Genomic DNA, 22,656 nt, shown 5'->3' on the forward strand with positions numbered 1-22,656 from the left:
GGCAGTTTATCAACAAATGAATCACATATGTAGAAGCGCCCTCTGTTTTATATACTCTAATTTCGCGCAAAATGCTGGGATATTGCCCATACTTGCAGAGAACTAGCTGCAATGATTGCGCAGTCACATTATTATTGACTTATAAACCATAGCAGATTGTCTCTATAGTGCTTATAAGGTCTCTGATGAAAAGTTTAAAGTCGTATAGTTGAAAAAAAATGGAGGCTCTCAGTTCTACGTTTTGGGCAATTCATTAACATGCAGTATATTTTCAATAGTGGAGTAATCACTCATTACTCATACGAAAACCGTTAGTGGTTCTGCGACTTCACGATAATCGTGACTAGCTACTTGCGCAATTTAGTACATCTCAATGTTAAACTGGGTCATACCTTATCAAAACGTCAAGCATAGATACAATATTTTCGCCTATAATTTATTATATGTAATATCAAAAAGCTTACTGCTTGAATGAAAAGTGGAAAATAATTTCAAAATCACACTTTTTTATTTTTAGCATATTTATGTGCTCCTGTTCCTTTGTCTATCATGAGCTTCTGACGACTCATTCTACTGGTTTCACGCTCGCCTTCAATAAACCTTGCGTGCGGTGACCCCACAAAAATGCCAAATACTCAGCTCGTTTGTACAGTGAGGGCTCCAACTGCTTTGTGGGTATAAATGTCTCTTCGTTGAATCCATCTGGTCAGACTTCTCCGCAAAGGTCTAATAGAGTAAGTATATATTACTACACAAAATTCAAGCATAATCTTTTTATTACGCTTTCTCTAACTGTGTTTTCATTACAGCGCCGGTAAATTTTCACTGAGCAAGTTTTATTTATCCATGGAATGAAAATTCGATGCAAACTTCATTATTGCACGTTAATTTAAGAGTTCAAAGCTGCTTTAGTTATCTTACCGACAGCAGAAGTCGGTTTCTGTTCGAAACTGGCTTGTCCTAAATTTATTTATTTATTCAATGCCTACTGCAGACCCTTGCGCCCAAAAAACAGGCTGAGATTTTGCGCCTTTTTTACCTGCAGGACACAATCACTCACAGCACACTTCACTAATGTACACAACAAAATGTAGGAAAGCTGTACTAAAATATACGGAGCATGTTTTGTTTACTTCCAACACACTCAGTTGTAAACAAACTATTATAAATAACGCGCACCAACTTCATTCCTACATTTCCACGGAAATTAGTACAGCATGTTCAAGGATGCCTAAATTTTTTTTTTCTTTTACTCCATTTGGCACTTCATTCCGCACAGGAGCTCCGTTTAATCGAAGAGCTTCTTGCCGTAAGTGTTGTAACAAGGTGGTAAATTAAATAAATTGCTGGTTGCAGCTCTTGTTTGCTTCATTGGCAATCTAGATAAACTTAGGGGCAGGGGATTGTTAGATCTTATAATCGGTTCAGTCGTTCAGTCGTATCCGACTCTTCGTGACCCTATGGACCATTTCACGCCACGCTTTCCGGTCTCTCACTATCTTCCTAACATCACATAACTTCATCTGCAGTGCCTCGAGGATGCCATCTAACCATCGCGTTCGCTGCCTACCCCTTCTCCGGCGACCGTCAACCTTTCCCAACATCAAATCTTTCTCCAGCGACTCCTCTCTTCTCATCAGATGACAAAAGTAGCTGAGTTTTAACTTTAGATTTTGACCCTCCAATGAGCAGTCAGGGTTTATGGTCGACAATATCGACTGATTTGATCTTCTGGCAGTCCAAGGAACTCTCAAGAGTCTTCGCCAGCACCACAATTCAAACGCGTCAATTCTTCGGCGGTCAGCCTTTTTCACAGTCCAACTCTCGCATCCATACATCACAACTGGAACGACCATAGCACGAGTTATACGGATCTTGGTTGGCAGACTAATGTCTCTGCTCTTTACTAGGCGGTCAAGGCTAACCATTGCTCTCTTTCCCAGAAGCAGGCGTCTCCTAATTTCATGGCTGCAGTCTCCTTCCGAGGCAATCTTGGAGCCCAAGAAGAGAAAATCTGTCACAGCTTCCACTTCTTGTCCATTGATGCTCCAGGACTTGATAGGGCAAGACGCCATGATCTTTGTCTTTTTGATGTTCAGTTTAAGCCCAAACTTCTCACTCTCTTCTTGTACGCGCATCAGAAGTCTCCTGAGTTCCACTTCACTTTCTGCCATTAAAGTGGTATCATACGCATATCTAAGGTTGTTGATACGTTTTCCAGCAATCTTCACTCCATATGAAGACTCGTCCAGACCGGCCTTCCTCATGATGCACTCTGCATATAGGTTAAATAGGCAGGGCGACAGTATGCAGCCTTGCCTCACTCCTTTCTCAATCGGAAACCAATCGGTAAGACCATGCCCAGTTCTGACTGTGGCCTCTTGTCCTTCATACAGGTTCCTGAGGAGACAGATGAGGTGAATTGGAACTGCCATCTCTTGGAGAGCTTGCCACAATCTGCTGTGATCTACGCAGTCAAACGCTTTCGCATAATCAATAAAGCAGAAGTAGATGGGTTTCTGGAACTCTCTTGCTTTTTCCATGATCCAGCGGAGGTTGGCAATTTGATCTCTAGTTCCTCTGCCCTTGCGAAACCCAGCTTGCACGTCCGGAAGCTCCCGATCCACATACTGCTGCAGCCTACCTTGGAGGATTTTCAACATCCCCTTGCTAGCATGCGAAATAAGTGCGATCGTGCGGTAGTTGGAACAATCTTTGGCACCGCTTTTCTTTGGAATGGGGATGTAAACTGACCTCCTCCAATCCTGTGGCCACTGCAGAGTTGTCCAAATGTTCTGACATAATGTATGCAGAATGCTAATAGCGTCATGGTTGAGGTTATGAAGCAACTCAGCTGGCATGCCATCACTTCCGCTGGCTTTCTTTTTAGCAAGACTGGCTAAGGCCCATTCAACTTCACTCTTCAGGATGCCCGGCTCGAGATCAGTAATCACAACCGTCTTATGTTGGGTTTGTACATTCGGGTCCTTCTTGTACAGTTCTTCTGTGTATTCCTGCCACCTCTTCTTTATCTCTGAGGCTTCAGTCAGGTCCTTGCCTCGTTTGTCCTTTATCACGCCCAGCTTAGCACAGAAGCTTCCTTTGATATCTTTGATTGTCTTGTACAGAGCTCTTGTGTTCCTTAATTGGCTGTTGTCCTCAACTGCTTGGCACTGTATGTTCAGGAAGGCATTCTTATCTCTGCTTGCGATTTTCTGAAAATCCGCATTGAGAACCTTGTATCTTTCTCTTTCCCCCATAACTTTTGCCATCCTCCTTTCCTCAGCTATTTGCAAAGCCTCTTCAGATAACCAGTTTGCTTTCTTGCATTTCTTTTGCTTTGGAACTACCTTAGTAGCAACTTCTTGTATTATATCACGAACATCAGTCCACATCTCTTCGGGCTCTCTGTCTTCTAGATCTAATTCTTGAAATCGATTGCTCACTTCCACAGCATATTCTAATGGAATTTGATCCAGATCATACCTGAAAGGCCTTCTAGTTTTCTGAGTTTTCCTCAATCGAAGCTTAATTTTGGCAACAAGAAGCTGATGATCGGTGCCACAATCGGCCCCAGGCCTTGTTTTTACTGCTTGTATAGCGCTTCTCCATCTCTGCCGGCAAAGAATATAATCGATCTGATTCCTGTACAGACCGTCCGGTGAAGTCCATGTGTACAGGCGCCTCTTGTGCTGTTGAAAATGAGTATTCGCTATGGTCAGGTTGTTTTCTTGACAAAACTCTACTAGCCTCCGTCCAGCTTCATTCGACTCGCCAAGACCGAACTTGCCTACAATTCCGGATATTTCTTCACTCCCGACCTTAGCATTCCAGTCTCCTACGAGAAAAACGACGTCTGATGATGGGGTGCGGTCTAAAAGGCATTGTAGGTCCGCATAAAATCTCTCAACGTCAGCTTCTTCAGCAGTAGTGGTCGGTGCATAGACTTGGATAACTGTTATGTTGAGAGGATGACCTTGGATCCGAAGTGAAATCATTCGGTCGTTTTTGGGGTTGTACCCTAGCACTGCTTTACCCATTCTTCTGTTTACTATGAGAGCGACCCCATTCCTTCTCTTGGATTCGTGCCCACAATAAAAGACATAATGGTCGCCGGAGTTAAATTCTCCCATTCCGGTCCACTTGAGCTCGCTGATACCCAAGATATCAATGTTCAATCGGTTCATTTCTCCTTAACGACATCCAGTTTATCTTGCATTATAGATCTTACATTCCATGTTGCTATGTGATATATCTCCTTGCAACATCGGACTTTCCGGTCGCTTCCCGACACATCCACAACTGAGCGTCCTTTTGGCTTTAGCCCAGCCGCTTCATTCGTCCTGGAGCTACTAGGAATCGCCCTTTGTTCATCCCCAGTAACATGTGGGACGCCTTCCAACCTGCTGGGCTCATCTTCCGGCGCCATATCATTAATGGTATTGTGACTGGCCATAGGGTTTTCTTGGCAGGAAATACTGGAGTGGGTTGCCATTACCTTCTCCAGTGAATCACATTTTGTCACAACTCTCTGCCGTGACCTGTCTATCTTGGGTGGCCCTACACAGCAGAGCTCACGACTTCATCGAGTTTCGCAAGCCCCTCCGCCACGACAAGGCAGTGATCCATTTCAGCTATCTTCTTTTATATGCCATTGATATTGCTGGGATGCGAAGCTGATAAAAAAGTGGTTTACTAGGTTAGGCACTGTTTGAGGAAGTGATTATACGGATAGCTCGTTTTTGAAGACGAGAAACGCAATATAGATATGTTTTATATACACTGCGCCATGTTTTCAGGCAATATGATAATTGCCTATGCACGAAGGCGAAATACATAGAGGCTCATACAAACAAGAGCGAAGAAAGAAACGAAGAATATATGATAGTAATTATACAATTTTAGTCACACTGCATAACCATCTCTAAACCATTATTCCAGTCTGATAATGTACGAGCGAAAAAGGAAAACATAACCTTGTCAGTTCGAGCATAGTAACGCTTATCAACATCCGAACAGCCCACGTTTGAAAGATCTGGCTGCACGTCGCAATAACCACCACCTTGACAGAGACTGTAGTCATAAAATTGCACATCAACGCCCTCGGCTGTTTGGCTTGGATCTGGTCTCTCACAAACATCGACATTTTTCTTAGAATAGAATCGAATCCTGACTCTAATGGATGAACTTTGTCTTTATTGTGCGTAATTATCGCGTATAGATTCTATTTTAGGACTAGTAGGGAATGATTTTCGGAGATGCACGGTACTGACGCGAACGAGGCAGCCGCAAAATTTCTGTTTGTCTTCACCGCCACACTGGGCGCGAAACGCGCTGCTGCACAGGCTTTGATGCCATGGGTGTCAATATATACCACTTGTCGCATTGATTTAGGGTGATAACATCAGCCTTATGTCCTAACTTTTGACACCAGAAACAGGTTGCATTCGTCTCCGTGAACTTGCAGCGAGCCTTTCATGAATCCCAGATCAATATTTTAAGGCGCTCGGTGTTGTTGGGGGCAAATGATAGCACAGGTAAATAAGAAGATTACTTTTATTTATCTTCATATGGACGATTATATCGAAAACAATCTCTCATTCCCCCCCCCCTACCAAATGCAAAGCTGGTGCCCAAGTAGTCTGAGAAAAATACCCTCCGGAATGTTTTGACTGCAAAAAGAACAAAACAAAAAATCAGTCTGAAAATATACATTTTGTTCACATGCCTGCTTTCCGCTTTTACCCCATCTAATTTTATTTGCTGGCTCTTTTTTTCGTCTCTTTTTCTGCGTTAGCTTTGAAAAACGCGTCAATGCACTCCTCTAACTGATGAGCAGTCTAACCTTCGTATTTTTCGCGCTTGCTTATTTTCCTATTCTTTATATATCGCTGTTCTTCTACGTTACGGTTGGTTTGTTTTTTGTACAGCGCTCGCATTTGGCCACATGCTGATGGCTGTAATGGATCGAATTGTGCTATTTTAGAACTGCGCTCGTGCACGTAAGCAATGGACTGCGGATACTGTAAGCTATTTCATTGTGCCTTTGGCTTTTGCGAAGAGTTCTGAATAGAGCTCATCGTAAAATGCTGCCTGACTATCTCCTGGCTGTCGATATACACAAAGCTTTTGACAATGTTCGCCATGAGGTTATCCTGGAGGAACTCGCCAAACGCTTTCCTAGTACTGGATCCGCAATTTTTTGACATCTAGACCCATTCAGCTACATGGCAAAGCTCCGGGATGGGTGCCCAAAACCTATTACTTGGATAGGGGTGTACCTCAGGGCTCCATTCTCGGACCCATATTGTTCAACTTGGCCATGACACGCGTCGCCGAGAATCTGGAAATCAGCACAAGCGCAAGATTCGCTATATATGCCGATGATATTACCGTCTGGACTGAGGCAGCGGATTACGTAGACAAATATTCTATGGAGACTGAACTTCAGGCGGCCCTTCTTTGTCTTGAAGATACACTAATCAAAATTGCCCTCGAATTCGCACCACATAAAACAGAATTGATTAGTATCGACGGAAAACATAAAATCAACCCCAGTATGCTGATCCACCTTCACATTGGAGGCAACACCATCACCTCCTCAAATGGGTCTCTCAGGCTACACAGTACTGCAATCAACAACTGGTACAGACCTCAGTAAAGTTCTTCTGGTTATCCGGAAAGACGTCAACTTCATCCAGCATCCCATACCAACTGATCCACATAATGAGTACGTTGCAGCCACTTTAAAGTGCATGAACATGCAGTTTACAGTAATTGCTGCCTACATACCACCTCGTGCTAATTTCAATATTGAACGCCTACAAGATATCATGCGAAGTACCCCTGTGCCACACATTATAACGCGAGATTTCAACGCACATCATCCTGCTTGGGGAGGCGTCAGATCGACAGCCAGAGGCCGGCAGCTATTCGACTTTGCACTTTCCAACAATTTATTATTTCTCAACGACGGTCAACCAACTTACTATCAATGAGCACGGTCCAGTGCTCTTGATATCTCCATGATCTCTTCTGATCTGTCAGCTTCAACAATCTGGTCTGTGGACATCGAGACTCATGGCAGCGATCACCTACCTACATATATTGAGGTTTGTGGCTTTTCTCTCGCCTCTCAGCGGCATAAAGTTCGCTACACGAACTGGGAAGCTTTCGCTGATGCCATAGAAAAGCAGGATCTGTCAAACTTAAATTATGACTCCTTCATTGCTGCAGTAGCACATGCTCGAACATTGCACACGAGAGTCCTCCACCTGCCAAAGGTGTACTCAGCTGTTGACGCCGAATATGAAAAACTTCGAGCAGTACGTCGCAGAGCAGAAAGACGAGCGCGCAAGACACTTTCTAGAGACGATATCCGGACTTCTAGGCGAGCACAAAAACATGTTCAACGCCATTTGGACAAGCTAGAAAGAAGGAAATGGACATCTTTTCGTGCAAAATTAGATCCTAGAAAGCCACTGTCTAAAGTATGGAGTATTGTACGAAGCTTAAGAAGTCAGCCTTCACAACTACATCCTTTCGAGTGCGTGGCTCTAAATGCCAATACTACTTGTCTTCATGTAGCAGAGACTTTCTGTTCAAAGATGATTGCTCCATTAGCAGCTCCTTCACTGCAAAATGTGCTCCCCACCTTTGTCCCGTCGCCCAACACTTCTTTCCTAGACGAATTGTTCACTATGGAAGAACTTCAAGCTGCGCTAGCAGTTACCAACAAAAGATCTTGCCCAGGGCCTGACCATGTTAGCTACACTTCGCTGTCGCGTCTTAGAAGAAAAGCCCAAACTCAGCTGCTTACCATCTATAACAACTCTTGGATAGCTGGCAGCCTTGTAGAGAGCTGGAAGACTGCGCGCGTAATACCCGTTCTTAAACCTGGTAAGCCATCAATTGATCTAAACGCTTATCGTCCTATTGCACTGCTAAGCTGTGTTGGGAAATTGATGGAAAAAATGGTTCATTCACGCCTTACCTGGGACTTGACGAATAGGGGAATTTACCCTCCATCAATGTCTGGCTTCCGAAAAGGCCGAAGTAGTATTGATAATGTTATTGCTCTTGCCAACTGTGTCAGGCGCAGCAAAGCTGAGCGGTCTCTAATTATTGCCGTTTTTCTTGACGTTAAAGAAGCATTTGATAATGTCACGCACGAGGCGATTCATTCAGCCTTGCGTTCAATTCGCATTGCTGGACGAATGTATAACTGGCTTTCTGATTATCTTCGTGATAGGACCATTTACATGTCAACGGATCAAGGTGACACGTCCTTACATCATGTGTCTCGTGGCGTTCCTCAGGGAGGGATTTTAAGTCCAACCCTCTTCAATATATCTCTTCTTGGTTTGGACAGGTCCTTGCCACCTACTGTTGAAATCTCCCTCGACGCATATGACATCTGCATATAGTGCTCCGGAAGAAACAGGCGCATTGTGCACGCATATGACATCTGCATATAGTGCTCCGGAAGAAACAGGCGCATTGTGCATGCTCGGCTACAAAAAGCAATAGTTGGCATTGCATTATTTTTAAACAAGCGAGGTCTTGTTATATCTCCAGAAAAGTGCGCAGCAATTTCATTTTCACGACGTGATCTCTCCCGTTATGTACTGAAAGTTGCTGGCACTCCTATACCGTATGTCAACAATCAAAAATTTCTAGGTGTGACATTTGATAAGTCTCTTTCATGGTCACCACACGTTCAACAACTTAAGACCAAACTCTCTTCATACGTATTTATATTCCGTATGCTCTCAACGACCAGAAGAGGCTGCTCTACCGATTCCTTATTACGGCTTTATGGAGCACTTTGTGAAGGTCTTCTGCGTTATAGCCTCCCTGTTCTTCAAGGCCTCTCGCAGTCAAGCATTAAACTACTTGAAGCCATGCAGGCCAAAGCTTTGAGAGTGTGCCTTGGTCTTCCAAAAAACACTTCCACAGTGGGCACTCTGGCGGAGAGCAGACGTCTATCTGTAACCGTGCTGATACCGCAGGAGCTGCTTCGCGCCCAGCTGCGCTTTGCACGTGAACCTACCCACCCGTTTTCAGAGCAAAGTATGACATCACTCTCCAATCTACTGCCTGCGCAATATCAACGCGCAGTACCGTCATCTTTCCCACCATGGAGGTTTGCTTCATGGCAAATTTGCACAACTATACCTGGCATCAAAAGAAAAGCCCACACTCCAGGACCCGCACTTAAATACTTCGCCCTTGAGCACATCTGTGCACGCTACAGTCATCATTGCCACATTTATACTGATGGCTCTGTCACAGCTATTTCTTCATCCATCGGCGTGTGGATACCATCAATGCACACCACAATCTCGGCAACACTCACTCATCGCACTTCAGCTGTGGCTACTGAGTTAACAGCTCTAAGAGAAGCAATTATATATATTCTACAACAACGCCCTGCAGAATGGGTTATCTTCAGCGATTGTCGCGCTGCACTACAATTGCTTAAATCGTCAAGAATTCAGGAAGAGCTCGTCATTGACATAAATAAGCTACACACAGAGGCCTATGACCTGAGTCACAGCATTGTGCTACAGTGGTTACCTGCTCACTGCGGCATCGCGGGCAACGACCTCGCAGACGCCGCTGCAAAAGAACTGAAAGATTCCACAAGGACAATTTCAATACCATTCTCACGAAGAGATGCAGCAAGACTTGTAGCAACTGAATCATGGCGATTGCAACGCTCTCTGTGGTGTGACCCGAACCATCAATATCGACCTCTACACCGAATAGATTCCACTTGCGTCTTTCGAATTCCTCACAATTTGAACAGGTGGCATCGAAACTGTCTACACAGAATCCGCTTGAATGTGTCATACACAAACTACTTCCTACATAAAATAGGCATAGCGAGCAGGCCTCTGTGCTCTACATGTGATGTGTGTGAAAATTTTGAACATTTGGTAACCTCCTGTCAACGGTTTACTGCACATCGCAGGACACTGCGCAATAATTTAAGCTTACCTAAAGAAACAACCTTGCGCCTTGAACATGTCCTGGGTCCTTGGTGCGACGGATCGTCTGCTGCGTGAGCTACCAAGGCCTTACTAACTTTTCTGAAGGACACAGGGTTGATTAATACCCTTTAAAACTCATCTGTGTGTGATTATGTGCGTGTGAAAGTTAACTTTTCTTAAGGACACAGGGTTGATCAATACCCTTTAAAACTCATCTGTGTGTGCTTATGTGCGTGTGAAAGTGTGCGGCACCGATTCTCTTTTTTTCTCGTTTATTTCCCCTTCCCCTCCCACACTCTGTCACCTTCATCCCTCAACCCTCATCGGGAGTAGCATGCTAGGCCTACCACCAGGCAGACATCTCCTGTTGCCATTAAAATATCTCTCTCTCTCTCTCCTCAAATGGGCAAATCCGCATTCTTGGCCTGCCCATATCAAGCTGCAACAGCCCCCATAAATGGGTTCATCAGTTACAACGCCTTTGGCCAGCACTGCTACATACTATTCGTCGCCTGTCCAACCGGCACGGCGGTGCGCGGCAGCATTCCTGCCGTGCGATGGCCAGAGCAGCGGCGGTCGGAAAAATCGTCTATGGCACACCCGTCCTCCAACTGTCGAAGACTGACTTCGCTAAGGTCGAAAGCCTTCATCGCGCAACACTACGCACTATTACCGGTCTACCTAAGCACACTCCTATAGCCGAACTTGAGCGTTTGGCCGCTCTTCCACCGCTCACTACCATCGTTACCGAGTCACAGACGCGTCATCGAATACGTCTAGAGAACACTGTCCAGGGGCGTCGCCTGCTGGCCTGGGATGAAGAGCGTAACGACAAAACACCAGCCCTATATGCATCACTTCCCCCTTGGGAGATGCCAGTAGTCACACGCGTCCATCACCGACCTATAAACCGCGATTTTGTCATTCCCCGGGAGCTCCTCGCTGCCCATCACCGACAAGAGCAAATCCCTGATACAACTGACATATACACCGACACATCGATTACAAGCGAATTCGCATCTATGGCCTGGGTATGCGATGACAACCCTTCCCTTTCAGGCGCTTATGCCTGCCATCTACCTCAAGGCACCCCTCTTCACGCTGAACTCTTCGCGATTTGGGGAGCCTTGTCAGGAGTGCCTTGCACCGGAACTGGGTCAATACGTATTCTTACTGATTCCTTTGAAGCTTACAAGGAAATCGCTACTCCGGGTACACAAGATGCAACAGCAACGGCTATACAGCGCCTCCTTAAACGCCACCAACTCGCGACCAGAACTGTCGCTATTCACTGGACCCCAGGTCACTCGGACGAATAAGGGGGCAATGCGGCGGCACATGCCGCGGCTGCCTTGGCAGGTGGGATGTCCACATTTACTTCCCCACCCCCCTTGCTTCATCCTTATTCGACCTTGGGCGGGCAACTCACCCCTTCTCTTGCCCTTATGCACTATACTCGGACCAGTCTTCGTAGCCTCAGTCAGCATCGCATGCAGGTGGCCACACCAAACCCACCTTTTACGAGAAGAACCCACCTCACCCGAAGTCAAGAAGTATTTTTGAATAAGCTCATCGCCCATGCGGCTTACACGCCACGTATTATGGCCCGCTGGCGTCAGTATACGGAGAAAATGATTACGTGCCCCCACTGTACGACTCTAACCTGCGGCGGCATATCTCATTTACTTTGGGATTGCCATGCTCTTTCTACTGGACGCCCCGAGATCGAACCCTACCGCCTGAACTACCGTTCCCTTCTAGAAACTGATGCTAACACACAGATGATAATTGCCAAGTATGGCTCGCTTAGTGGCCTGGTTAGAGCAATGTGATTCGAGTGACGACCTAAACAATGAAGATTATGTCTACTCCCCTTTATCCCCATCCATGGCCATGAGCCTTCCCATTCAATAAAGGACATTCAATCAATTTCATTGTGAGGCTTTCGAGAAACGCAGCATCTCATTATTGCAGTTCATTCGATTTCGTTTAAAACCACACTAGATGCAAGCGAGAAAACGCATATGTTTTAGGTTATCTGCAATTTTTGTTGGGTACCCAAAATAGCGAATACCCCACATTTTTGTGAATTTGAGGTGGCGTAAAGGTGCGAGACGACTCGGGATAATATGATAGTCGCCTTTCTTGATGCACACGTTTTGGTGTAAATTAAGCTTTATATCATTCTCTTGGTGTTTGGTGTTATGTTGAGAGGCTGTATGATCCCACTCGTGTTCTTCATGAGGAATACGGCAACCCAGATTTCACTTCTTAGTTACCAATGACGAGAGGATGTCCCCTTCTATTCCTGTGCAGATATCATAAGAAAGAGCCCATTGTGTAGTAAGCCGGAAAGCAAATCAGGGCAGTCTCCAGCAGTAATGGAAATATCACAAAAGTACTATGGTTTTTTTTTGATCTCTGACATAAATCATCTCTCTTTTTGACAAGGATATGACATGAGTTTCATCTACTCATAGCTTGACATGACTCACATGTTAAAACTCGTAGCCCTAGTTTGCCATACCAGGCACTACATCTTCAGTGTAGGAAGTCGCCGGGTCATTTCCACTGAGATTGTGTGCTGTGCATTCCTCTGAGCAGCCAGCTCCATGTCTTCAAAAGCAATGGCTACTTCTTTTCAACTGGCCTCCATGGGTTATCGTGGTCCATTTTAGAGTTCCCTTCTCTGCATAACCCAAATAATCACCGTATTATCAGAACCACGTTTAAAACTCGGCCGTCATTCAGATCCATGCATACGGCAAATAATAAATTTACAAGAAGGCGTGACATTTCATCCCCACAACATTTTCACATTTTTGCTTTGCTTTGTTATTTGGATTGGATTTTTTCCGCATTTTGTGTCTGCTTTTTGTATCTAAAAATTTTTGTGCCTAATTTATCTTTTTAGAAAAACAGCCATCGGGCAGCTAAACCCCTTCATTTGATTCAAAGCTATTTGCAAGAAAGTATCATTGTGATTCTGCACGCATGATACCATTATCATGTGATAATAATAAAGTGATCTACGAACGCTATAATTTATCATTAGACTAAATAAGTATTACCACTACCGTATGAAACATCGTTCTTGTAAGCACCTAATTTATCTTTTAAAATCAGAGAAGGTGGGTTTCTGTCAGAGCTAACCTCAGAAGTGGTGCTGTCTAGCAACTTTCTCACATGCATGTGCAGCAGAAAATTCATTGTGAACCTTAGAAACGTTTGCCGACTGACATCTAGACAATTTTTTGTAGATTACCTTCCAGAAAGTTTCTTTTTTCGATCAGAGTTAGCGTTTTGCAACACCAGAAAGCTTCTTTTATCGAACAGAGTGAGCGTTTTGCAACACCAAGGAAACTGCTCCGCTGGGAAGAACATAGTGCTGCCATGGTATCTACTATTTCTCTGCTTATACGACATGGTTTAACTGATGTAGACACTGGATGTTTTCAACATGTTACTGACATACCATTGAGGAATTTTGTGTCTTGCGACCGGCAATGTCGTGCGCGATATCTCATTCCTTTGGAAGTTATGGGTCTCATGTCATCCCTTGCACGTTGTTTTACATTTAGCTCGAAGCAAGAAGCTTCCGTTTACGTTATCGCTATTTTTACATTTCTTTTTTTTTCTAGAAAAATTCTGAAGTTTCTGCTCTGAGTGAAGCAGATGTAGGATTTATTTTACTTAAAATGACTTTTCACAATACCATGAAATTTAGGAGAAAATAGTCAACAGGACTATTTTATAAAATGTCGATATTATATTTTTTCCAGTTACAGGTACTATTTGGTTAAGCATATATATGCTCGTTATGACAACGCCCGAGTAGCTGAGGACACGTGCTGAAGCTACAGGGCAGTGGATGCAACAGCCTGCTTGCCATAGCGTGGAACGTATCGAGGCAACTTCACTTCTTAGACATCCTGCATAGGGTAATGTCGCGCAGTATTTTGCCCCCGTGAGTTCTTGTCGCGATGATAGTCCAAGAATAAACTTAAATAGTGCGTCTTTCGGTACGTTGCGACATAACTGTAAGGTAGCCTATGGTAACTCTTTAAGAAACTACTTGAGAACGCAAGGTGACTGAACTGAGTTCAAGCATCTGGTCGTAAATATAAATGCACACATTCTTTAGAAAACTACACAGCTGTGTAAAGAGTTATGGTTGTAATATAACAAATACAATCAGAAAAAAAAAAGAACGGCGCACAGCACCCTAACTTTCAGTCAGGATTTGTTGCAAAGTAACTTTCTCGGCGTTCCTGCATTCAAGCGGTTCCTGAAGTTCTTGAGTGCCCCGTGAGTAATCACTTTTTTGTAGCTAACTTCCAGGCCTGATGTCAACGCCGAGAACCGTGGAATTACCCCACGCTTGTCAGAAACTGCTTTCGCTACCGACAGGATATCTACTGAAGCATAGGTACTACAGTCTTCTTTGCTCTATTGCAAGGTATTGTTAGAGATTAATTTGGGAATACGCGGCTTCGCTCCAAAGTGCACGTGAAACCACTAAGCGGTCCTTGTGTGTGCATTACTTGTTTTTAAGCTACTCACAACAATTAGTGCACCGAAGAAACAAAGTGTGTTCCAAGTGCAGAAGGTTAAAATGACCTGCAAAGAAGCACCTCAGAAACTACCCCAACAAAATAATAGAGGCTTGTAAATAGGTCTGAGAGTAGGGGTCGACAGTAAAATAGAAGGGAATTGCACACATAACAGCGTGCACTTAAGTTTAGTACATGTGCCCATAAAAAGTCATTAGCAGCTTTTCTGGTCGAACTTTTACAAGGTTATTGAAACTCGTACTCTTTTTATAAGCTTAGATCGCCAAATCAATGAAAATATTATTAACATGTGGCCTCTCCCGAAGATGTTGATATGCTCCAGGTGGTGACTTTAATGGCACCAAAAAATAGTGATAGTCAAAACACAGGCAGTCGACACACGGCCTGGGATACCTACTCATATTCGATGGCTTCTTGGATGTTCTTTTTTTAATAACTCTCTTTTATTGCGAATTAAAAACCATCTGTGACGCCCTTTGATTACCCTAGATTTCGTCCAACCTATTGCATTTTGATGGATAGGCGATTTCAAAACCTTACGCAAAAAGGTATCTTTGAGTGACAGATAAATAGAATGCCCCGCTCTCAGCGCATGCATCCTACAGCAGAGCGCACTATTAATATGATTCTGCATAGCAACTTTTTCTTCAATTCCTTTTCTGCTTTTTTTTTTCTTCCTGATGCTAAACATAGGTTTTTAGGGTTAATGTCTGTTCATCATCATCATCAGCCTGATTATACCCACTGCAGGGCGAAGGCCTCTCCCATATCTCTCCACTTAACCCGGTTCTGTGCTAGCTGCATCCACTTGACCCCTGCGAACTTCTTAATCTCATCCGCCCACCTAACTTTCTGCCGCCCCCTGCTACGCTTTCCTTCCTTGGAATCCAGTTTGTTACCCTCAGCGACCATCGGTTATCCTCTCTTCGCACTACATGTCCTGCCCATGTCCATTTCTTCTTCTTAATTTCCACTAGAATGTCGTTAACTTGAGTTATTTCTCTGACCCACTCTGCACGCTTTCTATCTCTTAATGTTACCCCTACCATTTTTCGTTCCATAGCCCTCTGGGTTGTCCTCAACTTAAGTAGAACTCTCTTGGTTAGCCTCCACGTTTCAGTCCCATAGGTGAGTACAGGCAAGATGCAACTGTTGTATACTTTCCTCTTGAGCGATACCGGTAAGCTGCTAGTCATAATCTGCGAGTGCTTGCCAAATGTGCTCCATCCCAATCGTATTCTTCTTGTTATTTCCTTTTCGTGGTCCGGATCTGCGGTTACTACCTGTCCTAAGTAGGCATATTCGCCTACTACTTCCAGTATTTCGCTACCTAATGTAAACTGCTGTTCCTTCCCGAGGCTGTTGAACATTACCTTAGTCTTCTGCATATTGATTTTCAAGCCTACCTTTCTACTTTTCCTGTCTAAGTCATCAATCATTATTTGCAGTTCATCTCCCGAGTTGCTTAGCAAGGCAATGTCATCAGCAAATCGCAGATTACTGAGGTATTCTCCATCTAGCCTTATCCTTAACTGCTCCCATTCCAAGTCTCTGAATACTTCCTCTAAACAAGCTGTGAATAGTACTGGGGAGATTGTGTCTCCTTGCCTAACACCTCTCTTTATGGGAATTTTGTTACTTTCTTTATGCAGAACAATGGTTGCTGTGCAGCCACTATATATATCTTCCAGCACTTTCACGTACGGCTCGTCTACCCCCTGATTTCGCAATGCCTGCATCACCGCCGAGGTTTCAACTGAGTCAAATGCTTTTTCGTAATCAATGAATGCTATGTATAAGGGCTGGTTATATTCCGCACATTTTTCTATCACCTGATTGATGGTATGGATATGATCGATAGTAGAGTATCGTTTCCGAAACCCTGCTTGATCCTTTGCTTGATTGCAGTCTAAGGTTGTCCTGATTCTATTAGCGATTACCTTAGTAAATACCTTATACGTAACAGACAGTAAGCTGATTGGTCTGTAATTTTTAAGGTCCTTAGAGTCCCCTTTCTTGTGAATGAGGATAATGTTTGCATTCTTCCATGCTTCCGGTACCGTCGATGACACCAGGCACTGCGTATACAGGGTGGCCAGTTTTTCTAGCACGATATCCCCCCCGTCCTTCAGCAAATCTGTAGTTATCTGATCCTCTCCAGCTGATTTCCCCCTTTTCATAGTTTCTAGTGCTTTCTTGACCTCGTCCTTCGTCACTGGTGGAACGTCTGACTGTTTTTCCCTGACGCCAATCTCATTACGGTCCTGACTACTTTGGCTACTGTAGAGATCTGTATAGAACTCCTCGGCTACTTTGACTATCTTGTCCATATTAGTGATGACGTTGCCCGCCTTGTCCCTTATCGCATACATCTGGTTTTTGCCTATGGCCAATTTCTTCTTTACCGCTTTAAGGCTTCCCCCGTTCTTTACAGCATGCTCAATTTTCTCCATGTTATACTTCCTTATATCGGCCACCTTGCGCTTATTGATTAGCTTTGATATCTCGGCCAATTCGATCTGGTCTGTTGGATTGGAAACTTTCATACTCTGCCGTTTCTTAATCAAATCTTTCGTCTCCTTAGACAGCTTACCGGTATCCTCTCTAACTATCCTACCGCCTACTTCTACCGCGCACTCAGTAATGATATCTCTTAAATTATTGTTCCTTGCCTCTAGGGTAATGTCGCCATCCTCAGTTAGAGCTGAATACCTATTCTGTAGCGAGATCCTGAACTCTTCTGCCCTCCCCCTCACCGCTAATTCGTTGATGGGTTTCTTTCTTACTAATCTATTGCGTTCCTTCTTCAGATTTAGGCTAATTCGGGACCTCACCATCCTGTGGTCACTACATCGAACTTTCCCGATTACCTCTACATCCTGCACAATGGCGGGGGTTGAACACATTATGAAGTCGATTTCATTTTTAGTCTCTCCGTTAGGACTTTTCCATGTCCATTTTCGGTTCTTCCGTTTGCTGAAGAAGGTATTCATGATTCGTAAGTTATTGCGCTCTGCAAACTCAACTAGTAACTCCCCCCTGCTATTCCTAGAACCAATTCCATAGTCACCTACTGCCTTGCCTCCTGCCTGTTTTTTCCCTACCTTGGCATTGAAGTCGCCCATTAGTACAGTATACTGCGTCTTTACTTTTCGCATTGCCGATTCTACATCTTCATAGAAGCTTTAAACTGCCTGGTCATCATAACTACATGTAGGTGCATAGGCCTGTACAACCTTCAGTTTATACCGCATATTAAGCCTAATTACGATGCCTGCAACCCTCTCATTAATACTATAGAATTCATCTATATTACCCGCTATATACTTATTGACAAGGAAACCTACTCCTAGTTGTCGCCTCTCTGGTAAACCTCGATAACACAGTACATGCCCATCCTTCAGTACAGTATATGCCTCATTCGGCCTCCTAACCTCACTAAGCCCTATGACATCCCATTTCATGCCGTCTAGTTCCTCTAACAGCACTGCTAAACTAGCTTCACTAGCTAGGGTTCTAGCATTAAACGTTGCCAGGGTCAGTTTCCAATGGCGGCCTGTCCAGCGGAGCCAGGCTTTCTTAGCACCTCCTGCTGCGTCACAGGTCTGACCGCCGCCGTGGTCAGTTGTTCCGCAGCCGCTGGTGACTGAGGGCCGAGGTTTTATGGAGCTTATCATAGGAGGTTGTGGCCAATTACTGCACCAGGGTGGCCAACTCCTGTTCTGGTGAGGGAGTGCGTTGCCGGAGGTGTTCACCGGCATCAGGTCGCACCCCAAACCTGTATATGCAATTCCATCGACACGCGGATTTTTTTTTTTTTCATCCGGTGGAGAATTGCGCGGCACCGGGATTTGAACCCCGGTCCTCTTGCATGCGAGGCGGATGTTCTACCGCTACGCCACCGCTGCACCTTCGGTGTCTGTTACTGCGTTTTACGGCAGCTTCGCTACTTCGAACATCCAGGCTGTAATATCTTTACCGATGCCATCTACAATAACGTGCTACAGGCTGGGTACTTGCATAAGGAAATTAATATATATATATGTTTACGATCATAGAAACGTTCCCCTTGGAGGTACCAGCTTGCACCTGTTCACGTGGAAAACTGCTATTTACATACACCATGCACCATTTACATGCACCATTAACACGCAACGCTGGTTAGAGCGTAATCATTATTTCACCCTTGAGTCGTTTGCAAGTCAAATCGGTATTTGACCTCGGAAATATCATGCTAATCCTTAACATTTTAGCTTTTAAGCGCATACCTGATCTTGCTGCTAAATGTTATAATAAAATAATGTTAATGTTTTCCATTGGCTATCTTAAAATGCTGTTAAATTTGATCATGTAATGTTTTCTCCAGCGACTATCTTGTAATAACCTTATATCAGCGGGATATTGAAAAAAACACTTTAAAGACAGGAGTATATAAGCAAGATAGGTTCTGAAAATAAAAAACCTGAAACCTGAAAACAGATGGACCGGCAAAACTTATGATCTGAAGCCATAACCAACGTACCTTTAACAGAGAGCCTCATTGGTAAGATTCAATCATGTAATGAAAATGTTTGAAACCTCATGATTAGTCCAACCCAAAAACCTCTAACAAGAGACCTTTCCGCCTCATAGTGGCGACAAAACTAGCAGAACTAAAAAAATTAACAAGCATGAGAGAAGAGAGATTAAACTTTAATTGGTTAACGAAATTGCGTGAGTGATGGATGAGGTTATTGGCTAAAATAGGTGTAATGAATCTGGAGCAAATATGACTCAAAAGGTCGCTGCAGCATTATTAAATTATGAAATAAACTATTCAATAAAAGGACCAAAATGTCACTCACTTCCAGCACTGCGAATTGGCTACAGCATCCGAGTAATTTTACTCGAAATGTTAGGAACGATAATGGTTGAAGCTGTGAGATAAATGAATTATACCCTTTTCTTAACAAGCGGGGAAGTAAAAAAAAAAACAAAAAAAAATATCACATGGGTTCAACGCTGCTGAACCAAATATTGAGTGAAAGCATTAGCTGCAGGTGACCGAGCGTTCTTCTTCTTCTCTTTTTCTTCTTCCTTAGCCCACATATAAAGCCCCGCTTTAACCAAGCCGTATGAACGTGCCTCCGTGGCCTATAGGGACCGGACAGCTGAACGGGTGGCGCCGCCTCTCGGCGCATCGCTCAATCGTCGGAATGCGCCGGCCCCGGCCGGCGCATTGCCAGCGCATTGGAGGGTACTGTTTGTCGTTGGTTTGTGTGGAAATTGGAAATCCTAAGGTTTAAATGACGTTGTGTCTGAATATATCCTCAAGAGAACAGAAAGTTGGGCTAGTTAACTGTGTGAATATGTCCAGTAAAATGAAGCCTGGTCGAACAAGGCTGGCGAAACGCGGTGCGTTGTTGGCTCCACTGGCAGCTACGCAAACTCGTCGGACGTTTTTAAGTCGATTCATTTCTACGGGTTTCCACAGAAGCATGAGTGGCGGGTGACCTAAGCATGGTTCTTTGCAAGGCAAAGGCACGAATCTACGTATTTGGTTACTGTGTGGTCATGGAAAGCGCCGAATTTTTAAAATTCCGCTTGCTACCAGATGCTCCGTGCCTTCTGTTCTCCAGGAGTGACGGCACGAGAGTCTCGGAGCCGAAGCCGCACTCCTTCATCTGTAGTTAATTTATTGACAATTGGAAATCGAAGTAACCCAACAGCGTAAGTTACAACGCTAGCATTTCCCCGCCTGTGTACAAGAAAACCCCAGCACGGAAAAAGAAAAGGCAGCTCCACCATCGTCGTTCGGGCTGCGTTACGATATTCAGTGATGGACAGAGACAATGTTTGTGCGGATACTTTCGCTGACATAGTCAAAGATAATTTACTTTTTTCTCTTAACAGAAAGAGCAGATAGGAGACATGAACAATTCCTATTGCCATGATCTTGCATTTTTCCTCTTTTCGTTTGTCAACCAATGAAAATGCGCTGAGAGCTCTGCGTTGATACTCTTCGAATTTGTTAACATTTGCTTGTGGCATGTCCATTTCGCCTAATAAAATCACTAATTTCACAGCTCAATCAATATCGCATGGTCACAAAATCTGCTATCGGCTTCATATAAAAGTCGAACAAGAAAAAAAAATACAATTTAATTTGTGGAAACGAGCATAAACGTAGCATTTTTTTTTTTTAATTTCGAAGGCCGTGTAGCAGTTTTTTTTTTTTCGCATTCACGTTGCACCTGACACGGCTTTACGTACGTATTTTTCTCAGCAGTGTCCATTTCCTGGCCCGCCTAAATACATGTGTTTCTCATCGGCGTTTTAGTGAACGGGAAATTTCCTGATTGTGGCGTAGTATGACAAACCCGTTTTACCTCTCTCAGAAATTGCTTCTAGGTATGGCCAATGTAAACAGATTTAGCAGCAGTCCGGCAAGCTGCAGTGACAAAGTTGTAAAAGGAATGGCTTTCAGTTATCCAGATTCCTTTACGTGCAAATAGAAAACTACATACACGGTCGTGTCCCCTCATACTCATCAGGTATCGAGGTCAGCTAGGTATCGGCCCCGCAAGTTCGTGGTACGCTGAGAAAGTAGACCACCTTAGCGAACGAGCCATCAGAGGGATTCATTTAACAATAGAACGCTCTCTTAGTTGTCGGTGGCTTATCTTACAACACATCACACTGTGTTGTTGTTGTTGTTTTTTCGATTGTATTTAACAGTTTGACAGTATTGGACTATTGCCTTCAGATGTTCAAGGCAGGTGCGGTCAATCGCATTGAACTTCCTGCGCTGAGAGAACACTAGCAGGAAATTTATTTTTTTTTTTCGCAACCTCCGCAGCATATCGGGAGAAAGGCATGCATAGTGTAATATTTTCTAAGTCAATTATATGTAGCAGCTCCGAGATGTTCAACAAGAGCATTGCCGTATATGTAAAAATGATGCTGAGGTGGTATTACTCATTTGGCTTATATTATAATTAAGTTTGATGGTCTCAAGGCCGGGTTCAGTGAGATATTGTAGCGTAATTGTGCAGGAAGTCCTGGTAGTATATGTGTGTTTACAATTCCAACCATAAATAGGATCCTACTTTTGTCTTGCTGGTTTATTTTTCTCCTTTTACAGCTCTCGTTGCAAGGTTGAAACAGGAATGTCATTTGCTATTATTCTGCTCTGAATCGTTTGAGCCTAGCTATTACCAAAAAAGACAGGTGCAGCATCTTTTTCATTTTACATGAACGCTGACCATTACAACTACCACTACTACACGGCTACACAGCTCGGCGGTATTTGATCTTCAGGCAGATTCAGACTAGACCTAATATAAGATAGACGCGCAGTGCCGGCGCAATTCCCGTCTTCGAAGTCGCCTCAACAAGTGCATAACGAAGGTGTTCCTAACGCATGGTGAAATCACGCGCGCGGCATTTTCGAGTATATAACAGAAACACCATGCGCCGGGTGGTTTCAAAAAAAAAAAAAAAAAAGAAACGCACGCCCTGCCGAGAACGGCCCTTTTCTTTTTCAAGATTTCCCCGTCAAAAAATACTCCTCGCGATTACTCAAAGTAGCTCAAAGCTCTCAAAGCCACACCGCAAAACGATGGGTATGGACAGGCTCAAAAACGCCTCGCAGAACGGAAACGACTGCGCTGCTCAGCTGCCTCGCCATTCCGCTGTTTCGGCACTCCGCCGCGGGCGGCGCTGTTCCACCGAGGCGACGGTGGCGCCATACAACGGGCGCCCGGTCCCTATAGGGGTAATGTCAATGCCATGGTCCTAGCAGGCTGATTCTGACATAACCGTCCCATGTGAAACGAGAAACCCAAGTTGGCAGCTCCTGCCGAACGCTGGAGTTGGTAGCCCAGCTCTCACCCTAGTGTCCCGTGGGGTGTGACGTCACAGCGTCCCGTGGGTAAGACGTGGCTACAGGCCGCACTACGCTGAAGGCTCGAAACCTGGGCCGGCTTGCACGATAAAGTCCGAGCTAAGTCCAGACTTAAATGGTGTCTTTAGAAAGACCAAGCTTATTTAAGACGGCTCGTGTTCCGAACTACGAACGCTTCGGGTTCATGTTCACCAGAGTGGCT

At 44.3% G+C, this 22,656-nt stretch overlaps 1 protein-coding gene across 2 annotated transcripts in view; it reads left to right on the forward strand.

Annotated features, from left to right (window-relative positions):
* Positions 1–644: 644 nt before the first annotated feature.
* The window catches only part of LOC146175945 (kunitz-type anticoagulant protein Ir-CPI-like), a 39,316-nt gene continuing 17,304 nt past the window's right edge, over positions 645–22,656 (forward strand). The window contains exons 1-2 of one of the 2 annotated variants that reach the window (XM_084582310.1): positions 710–734; positions 13,637–13,731. The gene's annotated coding sequence lies outside the window, so the exon portion shown is untranslated. Of the gene's footprint in view, positions 735–13,636; positions 13,732–22,656 lie in introns of both variants that reach the window. The other variant, XM_084582309.1, reaches the window with a different exon arrangement.

The sequence above is a fragment of the Amblyomma maculatum genome, chromosome 10, assembly GCF_055883805.1.
Source record: "Amblyomma maculatum isolate TAMU_Amacu chromosome 10, ASM5588380v1, whole genome shotgun sequence".
NCBI lineage: Eukaryota > Metazoa > Arthropoda > Arachnida > Ixodida > Ixodidae > Amblyomma > Amblyomma maculatum.